Consider the following 13,140-nt stretch of genomic DNA (forward strand, 5'->3'; position numbering starts at 1 on the left):
GCCAAATGTGACACCGGAGGGGGGGGGGAGGGTTCCGAAAAGCGGAGGTTCCATTTTTGTGTGAACCTCCGCCTTAAGAATATAACCCAAGGGGAAATATGGATGGCTCAATGGGTAGGGTGGATGGAATGAGAACCATTCAGAGTCCCTCCCAACAGGACAGAATATGAAAGATTCATAACACTACAATATGGACCTGTATCTCCAGTTCCTTTAGGAAATTTAAAGCCAAATGAGGAAGAGGATGAAAAGTGGAACTTCCCTTTATAGGTGAAGTTCTGCTTTAAGATTGGGCAGCACAGAGGCTTAGTAGTTAGTACTTCTGCCTTGCAGCACTGGGGTGTTTGGTTCATATCCTGACCAGGACACTGTCTGCATGGAGTCTGCATGTTCTCCCTGTGTTTGCGTGGGTTTCCTCCGGGTACTCCGGTTTCCTCCCACACTCCAAAGACATGCTACCTCGCGTTGGTGATGCAGTGGTAAGCATAGCTGCTTTCTAAGCAGCTGACCTGGGTTTGATTCTCGGCCAACGAATGAGGAAGAGGATGAAAAGCGGAACTTCCATTTATAGGTGAAGTTCTACTTTAAGATCGGGCAGCACAGAGGCTTAGTAGTTAGCACTTCTGCCTTGCAGCACTGGGGTGTTTGGATCATATCCTGACCAGGACACTGTCTGCATGGAGTCTGCATGTTCTCCCTGTGTTTGCGTGGGTTTCCTCCGGGTACTCCGGTTTCCTCCCACACTCCAAAGACATGCTACCTCGCGTTGGTGGTGCAGTGGTAAGCATAGCTGCTTCCCAAGCAGCTGACCCGGGTTCGATTCCTGGCCAACGCAATCTCACAAGATGGCTGCCTCACCTGGTAAGTGTTACCCCCTCTTCTCATAATAGCTGTATATACAATGTTCCCTCTACAGTACTGTGCAAAAGTTTTAGCCAGGTGTGAACAAATGCTGTAACCAAAGGGGCCATGTGATCCCTTCCTGGCTATGTCCTGGTTGGAGATCACTATGAACCTACCATAGGGGCCATGTGATCCTTTCCTGTCTATGCCCTGGTCGGAGATCACTATGAGCTTATCATAGGGGCCATGTGATCCCTTCCTGGCTATGTCCTGGTTGTAGATTACCATGAACCTACTATAGGGGCCATGTGGTCCCTGCATGGTTATGTCCTGGTCCACGATCACTATGAACCTATCATAGGAACCATGTGATTCCCTTCCTGGCTATGTAGGGGGATCCATAGTAGAGAAGGATTTGGAGGTTTTGGTAGATCATAAGCTTAATACATTGCATTGAAAAAGTATTCATACCCCATTCAATTTTCCACATTTTTTCATGTTACAACCAAAAACATAAATGCATTTTATTGGGATTTTATGTGATAGACTTCTCATCTGCCCCAGCACTGTACCTCCTGCACATCTGTCCCACCTCTGTTCCCCCTGCTCTTCTGCCCCACTACTGCAACCCCCTGTTCATCTGTCCCACCAATTTACTTCCTTTCTCCTTTGCCCTTTCACTGTTCCCCCCTGTACATCTGCCCCACCACTGTAACCCCCTTTCTCGTCTGCCCCAACACTGTACCTCTTGCACATCTGTCCCACCTCTGTCCCCCCTGCTCTTCTGCCCCACTACTGTAACCCCCTGCTCATCTGTCCCACCAATGCACCTCCTTTCACATTTGCCCCACCGCTGTACCCCCCCGGTCTTCTATCCCACCGCTGAACCCCCTTGCTCTTCTGTCCCATCACTGAACCCCCTTCTCATTCCTCCCACCACTATACCCCCTTGCTCTTCTGTCCCACCACTGTAACACCCCTGCTCATCTGCCCCATCAATGTAGTCCTTTTCTCATCTGCCCCACCACTGTACCTCCCTGTACATCTGCTCCGCCACCATATCCCCATCCCCTTCTGTCTCACTACTGAATCACCTTCTCATCTGAACCCATCTGCTCATCTGCCCCATCACAGTAACCCGCTTTCTCATCTGCCCCATCAATGTACCTCCTGCACATCTGTCTCAACTCTGTACCCCCTGCTCTCCTGCCTCACTACTGTAACCCCCTGCTCATCTGTCCCACCAATACACCTCTTTTCACATCTGCCTCATTGCTCTACCCTCCTGCTTTTCTGTCCCACCACTGAACCCCCTTCTCACCTGGCCCAACACTGAACCCCCCCGATCATCTGTCCCACCACTGTAACCCTCTTCTCATCTGTCCCACCGCTGTACCCTCCTGCTCATTTTCCCCACCGCTGTACCCTCTTCTCATCTAAGATATTCGTGATATGCAGAGTGGTGAAAGGAAGCAGAGATGAGACACATCTACCTGTCCTGGCACACTCATCCTGCTGATCCAACTCTTGCATCCAGCCCACATGCTTGTATGGGATGTATGTATGGGATGTATATGCCGCAGCAAAAGTTGGGTGTGATTTTCAGAGTCTGTGTGCTGTATGACGGAGCTGTGTAAATCTCAGGACTGGATGCACAATCACCAATCCATAGATTGGGGGGGTCAGTAACCTGTAGATCTTGGACAGGTGATTGGTTGTATAGTTGTGTAGAGAGGTGGGGGAGGGGATGTGTACAGGGGTGGGGGAGGGGTTGTGTACAGAGGTGGGGGAGGGGTTGTTTACAGAGATGGTGGGGGAGGTGTTCTGTAGCATGCTATTGGAGGACTCTCTCTCAGGTCATATAATAGAGAATTCTCCTCCAGGACACAACATCCGGGGACTCCTCCCCCTCCTGGGCCCGGATGAGACATGTGGTAATGCTGAGACTAGTAGTTCCTCAGCAGTTTGGTGAGAGGCGTTAGCCCCGCCCACTACACTCCCACTGGTCCCAGAAGAAGAGTTCGCTCCTCCTTGCTGAGCCATGATTGGATGTCTGCTCACAGCCCCGGCTCCATTCCTCTCCCTTCACTTCCTTGTTTACAACTTAGAGCAGTGTTTCTCAACTCCAGTCCTCAAAGCACCCCAACAGGTCATGTTTTCAAGATTTCCCTCAGATGAAACGGCTGTGGTAATTACTATAGCAGTGAAACTGATCAAATCACCTGTGGAAAATAATGGGAAGCCTGAAAACATGACCTGTTGGGGCGCCTTGAGGACTGGAGTTGAGAAACACTGACTTTGATTCCTGGAAAGGAAGTGATGTCATCATTCTTCCGGCGCCATCTTTGTTGAAGGCAATAGCCGGTGTTTCGTCAGAATCGGTGACCCGTCAGAATGTGTAACGGAAGTGATGTTCCGTCGCCGCCATCTTGCTACACCCCACACTCGGCCACAGTAAACATACAGCGAGAAGGCGGGAAGTGGACATCTTGTTACACCTAACGGAGTTATACATTTCACTGTTATTTTTTTAACAGTAAACTCTGCTTATATCGTAAAATACAGTATTTACAATTCTATCTGACTGTTTAAAAGTTGATTTTTGAAAGCACCGGCAAGCCTGCTGATCTCACGGGTTTTATAATCCGACAGAACACCGCTGCTTTCAAAAATCAACATCTACACAGTCTGACAGAATTGTAAATACTGTATTTCATGATATAAGCTGAGTTTACTGTTAAAAATAATGTATAACTCCGTTGGGTGTAACAAGATGTCCGCTTCCCACCTTCTCACTGTATGTTTACTGTGGCCGAGTGTGGGGTGTAGCAAGATGGCGGCGACGGAACATCACTTCCGTTACACATTCTGATGAAACACCGGTCTATCGCCTATACTGACCAGAAAGTTTGATAAGGGGGGCTAACCGGTCCATATGTACCACCTAATATCTCTATTTTGATGTGGAATATCTCTGAAATGATGTGAGATCTAACGTTAAAATCACTTGATCTTACCGGATCTAACGAATATTTATTAGCCTGAATTATTTTTGGCTAGAAATTTTGATAAGGCCTCATTATTCACTTAATAAGTCTATAATTATGTGAGATCTAACGTTAAAGGGGTTGTAAAGGTAAACATTTTTTCACCTTAATGCATTCTATGCATTAAGGTGAAAAAACTTCCGACAATACCGCCACCCCCAGCCCCCCGGTTTACTTACCTGACCCCTCGAAAGTCAGCTGCTCGCTCCCGACATCCATTTCGCCGCTCAGCCTGGCTGCTGATTGGCTACAGTGGATGGATTGAAAGCAGCGCAGCCATTGGCTTGCGCTGCTGTCAATCACATCCAATGACGCGGCATCCAATGACGCGCCGGGGGGCGGGGCCGAGTGATACAGTGAGCGGCTATAGCCGCCGGCTGTATCACGGGAGCGCGCCCGCAAGAACTAACCACCATGCGAGGGAGCTCGCATTAAGGTGGTTAGTTCTTGCGGGGAGGAGCTGAAACAGCCCAGAAGAGCAGGTTCGGGGCCACTCTGTGCAGAACGAGCTGCACAGTGAAGGTAAGTATAACATGTTTGTTATTTAAAAAAAAAAAAAAAAAAATTACCTTTACAACCCCTTTAAAACCACTTGATCTTACTGGATCTAACAAATAGCTTCCAAAATAGCTAATTGTTTGGTCAATTTTTTGATAAGGGGGGGCCGATGACGGGTTACCCCCCCCCTTGCAAATAACTGTTAATATTGCTTCTTCTGTGTGAGATCTAACGCAAACAATGGTTGATCTAACAAAGATCTAACAAACTGCATAAGATTTTTCAAAAATTTTGATATGGGGGGGCTAACCCGGCAGAGGTGCTCTAATCAGGTGCTTAAAAAACTACTACCTCCTCCCACCCTTGCCATAGGAATCCATGCGTCCGGCGTCCTGAAAGGGGCCGGGCGCATGGATGGGGGGGGGCGCCGCCCGTGCGCCCGCAATGCACGGGCCGCCACTGCTTGTAACATGACGAAATGTGGAAAATATCAAGTGGTATGAATACTTTTTCAAGGCACTGTATCTAAAAGTCTTAAAAAATAGACGGCAATGTGTGTGTGTGTGTGTGTGTGTGTGTGTGTGTGTGGGGGGGGGGGTTGGTCAGCTGTGCTCTACACGGTAATATATTTACTATTACAAATGACAAATACTCTTGAATTTTTTGATATGCAAGTTACGTTCTGTGATTGAGACCTCAGGTATTCTTCTTTCTATGGCATCAGTGTTACCCAGCAGGTTTGTGCTATGCACTTTCATCCCCATGCTCTTTATTTGTACGTTGAGCTATTTTTTTTTTTTGTTTACCTTTTTTTAGATTTCTGTAAAATAAGTAAGCAAACACCCAAGCCCAAAAGAAGCCAAGCCTGAGAAGGCTGCGAGCAAAACCGTCAATAGACTGTTGTATATGATTAGTCGCAATCACAGCAAATAATGAGATTGCTGCTGAACAAAGACATGTAATTTCTCCGATTAAAGGGGGAGAAGAGCAAGTTGCAATTTAATTTTCCAACGTGTTGCTGTTACGCCTGTGAATGCCGCAGGCAAAGACTTTGCTGGTTTAACATTTGATTAAGCATTCATTCTGAGTTAAGTAAGAAGGAAGAAAAAAATATATCCAAACTTGGTGATTAATGTTTCCCAGTGTCCAATGATTAGTGGCGTCTGGATATGCCTGGAGCCTGCAGTGTACCCGGCCATACGCTCAATCCTCGATTCCAACTAAAACCCATCAGACTGGCACGTGTCGTCTCCCACTAATTAAGTCTATAGCTCAACTTTGACTGTTGGGCTATTTTGTGATCTGAGCAAATCTGGCTTTCACACACTTTGTATTAGACAGCCTGTGTCCTCTGAAAAGTTTCAAGCTTAACCACTTCAGCACCCGGAAGTATTTACCCCCTTCCTCCTGCTTTTAACTGACAATTGCGCGGTCGCGCGACGTTGCTCCCAAACAAAATTGACGTCCTTTTTTTCCCCACAAATAGAGCTTTCTTTTGGTGGTATTTAATCACCTCTGCGGTTTTTATTTTTTGCGCTATTAACAAAAAAAAAGCAACAGTTTTGAAAAAAAACTTTACTTTTTTCTATAATAAATATCCCCCCAAAAATATATAAAAAAAACAAATTTCTTCCTCAGTTTAGGCCGATATGTATTCCTCTACATATTTTTGGTAAAAAAAAAAAAAAAAACGCAAATAAGCGTATATTGATTGGTTTGCGTAAAAATTATAGCGTCTACAAAATAGGGGATAGATTTATGGCATTTAATTTTTTTTATTAGTAATGGCGGCGATTTGCTATTTTTATCGTGACTGCGACATTGCGACTGACACATCGGACACTTTTGACACTATTTTGGGATCAGTGACATTTATACAGCGATCTGTGCTATAAAAATGCACTGATTACTGTGTAAATGACACTGGCAGGGAAGAGCTTAAACACTAGGGGGCGATCAAAGGGTTAAATGTGTTCCCTCAGTGTGTTCTAACTGTAGGGGGGGTGGGCTCACTAGAACATGATAGAGATCACTGCTCCCGATGACAGGGAGCAGTATATCCCTGTCATGTTGCTAGGCAGAACAGGAAAACGCCTTGCTTACATAGGCATCTCCCCGTTCTGCCACTCCATGTCACGATCGCGGGCCACCGACGTAAATCGAGACCGCGGGACCCGTGGGCATGCTCATGTGGCACACGCGCCCACTAGCCCGCGATTTAAAGGAGACGTACAGGTACGCCTATTTGCCCAGCCGTGCCATTGTGCCGTTAATTAAAGTCAGAGAGATAGAGTAAAAACTGGTAGATATTGATTTGACTTGATGGATTTTGGGTCATTTATGCAGATTAGTGAAAACCCCGATAATCTGAAGACCTTCTTTATGTAAAATATCTGAAAAAAAATTTGTAAAAATTTACCTCAACCACTTGACCTCCGGAAGATTTACTCCCCTTCCTGACCAGGCCATTTTTTGTGATACGGCACTGCATTACTTTAACTGACAATTGCGCAGTCATGCGATACTGTACACAAATAAAATGTATGTCCTTTTTTCCCACAAATAGAGCTTTCTTTTAATGGTATTTGATCAGCTCTTTTTATTTTTGCGCTATAAACAAAAAAAAGACAGACAATTTTGAAAAAAACAAAACAATATTTTTTACTTTCTGCTATAAAACATATCCAATTAAAAAAAATGGGGGAAAAAAAATCAAATTTCTTCATCAATTTAGGCCAATATGTATTCTGCTACATATATTTGGTAAAACAAAAATCACAATAAGTGAATATTGATTGGTTTGCACAAATGTTATGATGTCTACAAACTATGGGATACTTTATTTTTATTTATTTTATAGTTTTTTTTTACTAGTAATGGCGGAGATCAGCGACTTATAGCGGGACTAATACAGTGATCAGTGCTAAAAATATGCACCGTCACTGTACTGACACTGGCAGGGAAGGGGTTAACATCAGGGGTGACCAAAGGGTTAACTGTGTGCCTAGCCAGTGTTTTCTCACTGTGGGGGAGGTGCTATTACTAGTAGAAGGCATTGATCTATGTTTCTGCTTTGCAGAATCAATACCTTCCCTTCTGACAGAACGGCAATCTGCCTTGTTTACACCGTTCTGACTGTCTACGTTCAATCGGCAGGTCTGTGATACTAGGTACATGATCTGGCACAGAGCGGCCGCCCTGCCGCAATATATCGGCGGTGGGCGGTCGGGAAGTGGTTAAATTAAAAAATCTGGTTTTATCTAAATCTCCATAAAATACACACTAGTTAAAATCTATAACAAAACATTTTTATGGTGTCATTTTTTTACACATAACATTGTTATCACATCAAAATGGTACACTCAATACTGGTATCTACTGCCCTACCATACAAATTAGGTTGACAGATGAGTCCATATACTAGGAAACCGACGCGTTTCAAATCTGTTACATTCAGCGATAATGTACCACTTGCACATGTTCAAGTCAAATGCACACTCCTGTCTTTAGAGCCACAAGAGCAGAGTCCCTTTATAGAGGATTGGGTGGTCTGAGCTCTCCAGGACACCAGCTGGTTTTCCCTTTACACAGACCCACGGCTGACTCTCTTGCTAGCACCGGGCGGGTGGCAGCAGCCCAAAAGTCTCTAAGATCTCTCAGAACCGTCAGTTCTTACACAAGGTTCAACGACAGCTGGTTGCCTCCTTCCAACTTCCAAGCGATACCTATCCCCAGTGTTAACAGACCAGATCTTCAGCAGACAGCCCCTAAATCAGCTCCCTGTGGTCTCAGCTTCCAGGCCCTCAGGTCACCCACCTGTGGCCTCACCAACAGCAGACACGTGGCAGCATTTCCCTGGAAGGCAGCAAGCCCTTCAGGCTGGAGTGATCCTCTCCAGGAAAAGATCCAGAGCCCAGTGTGCTCAAAGAATATATACAGTCTCCCAGCATGCCATCAGGGCCCAGCTTAGGGTTGCCACCTGTACAGGTTTGACCAGGACAGTCCGGGTTTTGCAACTTGTGCCTGGGTTTCTGTCCACCTGAAACCCAGACACAACATACCTTTAGTCGGGGCCAGTAATACTGTCCCAGTGCAGTGAGGGGACTCTGTGGGGTATTCTCAGGAACTTGTGGGCTGCGGCTTGCTCTTACTGTTCTGTGTGCTCTCTGCTCTGCATTCTCCCATGCTGGAGCCTGCCACCCCCCGCCCGACCGAATGATCTGCTTTGCAGTCATTGGTTGCTAGAACCGCCGGTGTCCTAGCAACCGATGAAACTTTTGCACAGCACACATTGGATTTTCCACTCTGCCTCCCAGCTTCGCCCCTTAACTCCGGCCGGCTCCCAGCCTTCCACACCCTCACTTGGTTGCAGTTGCAGAGGCTACAGAGTCCCTCCTGCTGGTAAGGCATTAGACATACTTATAGAAAAGGGCAAGGGGCGCTGTTATAAGGGGGTGGTCTCTCTCTAATAGATTTCTCTAAAGAAGGGGGAGGGGCACTGCTATAAGGACACTGTGAGCTAATGGGGGTCTCTAATGGGGAGGCTGACTGCTGATCTAATGCTGACCAACCATTAGATCAGCAGTCAGCACCCCCTATTAGAGACCCCCAACGGTTGGTCTCTAAGAAGGTGTTTGCTGATATAAGGGGACTCTGATTTACAAAAAGAAAATCGCAGTGCGCCGCTAAAGTGTTCGGGTTTGGCTTGAAAGAAAGGTGGCAACCGTAGCCCAGCTCCCTGGGATTGGCGAGGGCTGTATAAATATTCATGCTGCCATCTGCATAGCTTCACACCTAGAATCCAAAACGTTCCCACATCTTTTCTGGACAGCAGAGAGAGTGAATAGACTAGCAGCAGCTGAGAACACTGAGCAGACCTAACTAGTCAAATGCAGCTGCACTGAATACAGTGAGCAACTAAATTTACCTAACACAGTGATTGCAGTCACACTGCCTACAGTGTGACAGGCTAAATTTACCTATCAAAAACACAGCTCCACAAAACACAGTGAGCCAACACTAAATCTATCTAACAAATCCTAGCACTTATCTAGGAGGGTGCCAAAGAAGGAAGAGATACTGAATTTGATTACAAGACTGTCCTGCAGTAAAGGCGCCGCCCCCTCTATCCATGCCACCCCCATATGATTAATTGATAGATTCATGCATAGCATGAATCTATCTACGGCCGCCGTGGCCACCCCCTATTCATGCATCCGGCCCCTTTCAGGACGCCGGGCGCATAAATTACAGCGGTGGGGGTATTTTTTTTTTGAAGCACCTGATTAGAGCCATAGGCTCTAAAAGGCTTCAAAATAGGGTGGACTCGTGGTGCAGAGCATTGCGGTCGGAGCCCACCCAGGTGTGTTAGAAAAGCAAATGAATATTCACTTTTCTAACACTGAACCGCCAATCAGGAAGCGCAGGTCTGATACCAGTTTCCCCATTGGCTGAAAGGTCAGGTGATCATATTGGACGCCTAGGAGGAGGAAAGGCGCCGTGAACCACACCACAGGAGGGGGAAGAAAGCTGCCAGACATGTTGCCCACCCGCCCGCTTCCTAGATGGGGTAAGTGCGGAGCTTTAATGTCCCGACTGTCCTCCGGGGGGGGGGGGGTTACCGCCACCGCCGTCAGGCAGCCGACCCACTGGGGGAGGGGGATGTGGCTGTTTGCCGCCCCCCCAAAAGAAAACACCACCAGCCGCCACTGATGAAATCACTGGAATAACGTATGTACAGCGATAGTATCATCATTGTATAAGAAGTGGAGTATCTCTAGAAAGGCAAAAAATAAACGAACAGTGAAACGGAAGATAAGATAAAAGAAAAATCTTTACATGATTGGATTGTCGCCTCCTCCAGCGCTATTCCAATTGAAAAATAATAAGAGAACAATGGTTTGAACAAATGGGATCTTGTGAGAAGGGCTGCCTGTAAACACGTTACAGTAAATGGAACATCGAGTTATTGTGTCACACTCCCTACAAAACGCCATATATATCTATTAAAGATAATATTGTGCAGAGATCTCCCAGCTGTTCAACATACAAAACACAATTTCATTATTGCCGTCCCCGTCTCTAGACAAGAAAACATTGAACAAAAATGAAAAGAAACAAACAGAAAGAGCCAAGGGTGAGCTACAGAATGAGACAGGTTACAGTAGAAGCAAACCCATCACTAGAATTGATAAAATCATTTGACGATTGAAGACTACAAGTGGCCTATAAACACACATTACACAGGCATGGCCCACTGTTGTCACCAACGGAAACCCATCCCGAGAAATGCCATGCAGCCATTGCTTGGGTCACTGATAAGGGGGTACCACCAGTCCTCTAGTACCAAGCCCGGACCAGCACGGGGGACCCAGGCAGCAAGGGTAATTGAATGTGGGCAGTAAGGGTAATCATCGTAGTGGGGGGAGGGGAATTACTGGAACCCATCCCCTGTATGATTCTCTCTACAGCAGCTGAAAGCTGGTGGGAGGGAGAGGATTCACCCTGCACAGGCCACAGCACCCATGTGAACGAGTCCCAAGTTCTCATTCACTCACAGAGCTTTATTTATTAGCTTATTACAGTTTTAGCCCCCTTTCACACGGGCCGCCTCTGTGGAGCAGGATTCGCTTGCTCAGCGGGGTATCTATTTGGTGATCCCCACTGAGCAGGTGGATGACAGGTCTGTGTCCACTCCACTATGCAGAGTGGACACAGACATAGACCGCTCTCCTTTATGGGGCAATCGGATGAAAAATAGGACCACCATCCATCTGTTTTTGGCAGGCAGGATCAGATCGGAAGGCGGCGGGTGTCAGCAGACATGTGTCCGCTGACATCCGCCGCTCCATAGAGGACAAAGCAAGGTCCGATCTGGTCCACCTAAAAAACTGACAGGCGGACCTTAACAGACAGCCCATGTGAGAAGGTCCTATTTGTTTCAATCTAGCAGGAATTGTATAAGCTATGTTGTGTTTGTTTATAAATGATGGATACTGCGCTTAGGCTGGGCTGCTGCCTCCCCTAGAAGCTCCACTAGTGGAACACCAAATATACGTGTATATGTGTATATATATTCCAAAACACCAAATATATGTGTATATGTGCAGGGGTGGGTGGCACTGCCTGTCACCCGGAGAGCAACCGCCTCAGACGATGTCCCATGACGAAACGCGTAAGATGGAGCCTAGTACGCACCCACATCACTTCCGGTTTGCAGCGTTCGGATCGGTGTAATGCACGCTAAACAGGAACCCTTTTGTACTGTATTTTTGGAAACCTTTTTCTGGCCACTGGCCTTGCTGGATTTTTATTTTACTTTATACAATAAATGTGAAAACTTTTTATGGAACTTCACTATGAGTGCCCATCTCTTCCATTCACATGAGGACACCCCATGGGTTTGAAGCGGTACAAAGCAGGCCACCACCCAGGAACTGGTAGCCACACGCACCTTTGCCCATCTCCAGCAGGAGCATTATCGTTGAACACGCTTCGGATCAAACAGGGAGGAAGACCTTTCCAGTAAAACCCCCACTTTATGCGGTTCATCCCTGCAGGGGTATGAGGATCTGGTGAGTGGGGAACTGAAGGGGAGCATGAAAGTCACCTTATGCTGTTCTAACAGGATTTTGCACAAGTTGGACTGTTTCACATGCAATTAGCTCAAAAGACTGAACTCATATAACTTATGATTGATTTGCACAAAAGTTTTACTATATTATTTTATTGAATTTATACCTTAATTTTTAATATCTATGTTTGAATGTATTATTCATTATTGTATATAAGTGTAGAGATTCAGGTACCTTAACACTTTAACACAGGGTTTTTAAAATTTATACCCATTATCCCTCGCATTCCCCTCCCTTTATTACTGAAGGGGACAGGGAGTGTCACATAATATCACAATATTTCATTTCAGTATACACCACATAGTGGTTTCATTAGCACGTGTACTTCTAAATGTAATTTATCACTGGAGGTCATTCTCCGGGTGATAGGCAGCGCCACCCACCCCTGCACATATACACATACAGTGGGGACGGAAAGTATTCAGACCCCCTTACATTTTTCACTCTTTGTTATATTGCAGCCATTTGAAAAAATCATTTAAGTTCATTTTTTTTCCTCATTAATGTACACACAGCACCCCATATTGACAGAAAAACACAGAATTGTTGACATTTTTGTAGATTTATTAAAAAAGAAAAACTGAAATATCACATGGTCCTAAGTATTCAGACCCTTTGCTGTGACACTCATATATTTATCTCAGGTGCTGTCCATTTCTTCTGATCATCCTTGAGATGGTTCTACACCTTCATTTGAGTCCAGCTGTGTTTGATTATACTGATTGGACTTGATTAGGAATGCCACACACCTGTCTATATAAGACCTTACAGCTCACAGTGCATGTCAGAGCATATGAGAATCACGAGGTCAAAGGAACTGCCTGAAGAGCTCAGAGACAGGATTGTGGCAAGGCACAGATCTGGCCAAGGTTACAAAAAAAAATTCTGCTGCACTTAAGGTTCCTAAGAGCACAGTGGCCTCCATAATCCTTAAATGGAAGATATTTGGGACGACCAGAACCCTTCCTAGAGCTGGCCGTCCGGCCAAACTGAGCTATCGGGGGAGAAGAGCCTTGGTGAGAGAGGTAAAGAAGAACCCAAAGATCACTGTGGCTGAGCTCCAGAGATGCAGTAGGGAGATGGGAGAAAGTTGTAGAAAGTCAACCATCACTGCAGCC

The 13,140-nt window shown here is 46.0% G+C and overlaps 1 non-coding gene across 1 annotated transcript; it reads left to right on the plus strand.

Moving 5' to 3' along the window:
- Positions 1-763: 763 nt before the first annotated feature.
- Positions 764-835, plus strand: TRNAG-CCC (transfer RNA glycine (anticodon CCC)). Its single transcript has one exon. It is a non-coding gene; the product is annotated as a tRNA-Gly (tRNA).
- Positions 836-13,140: the final 12,305 nt, after the last annotated feature.

The sequence above is a fragment of the Aquarana catesbeiana genome, linkage group LG12, assembly GCF_042186555.1.
Source record: "Aquarana catesbeiana isolate 2022-GZ linkage group LG12, ASM4218655v1, whole genome shotgun sequence".
Lineage (NCBI taxonomy): Eukaryota > Metazoa > Chordata > Amphibia > Anura > Ranidae > Aquarana > Aquarana catesbeiana.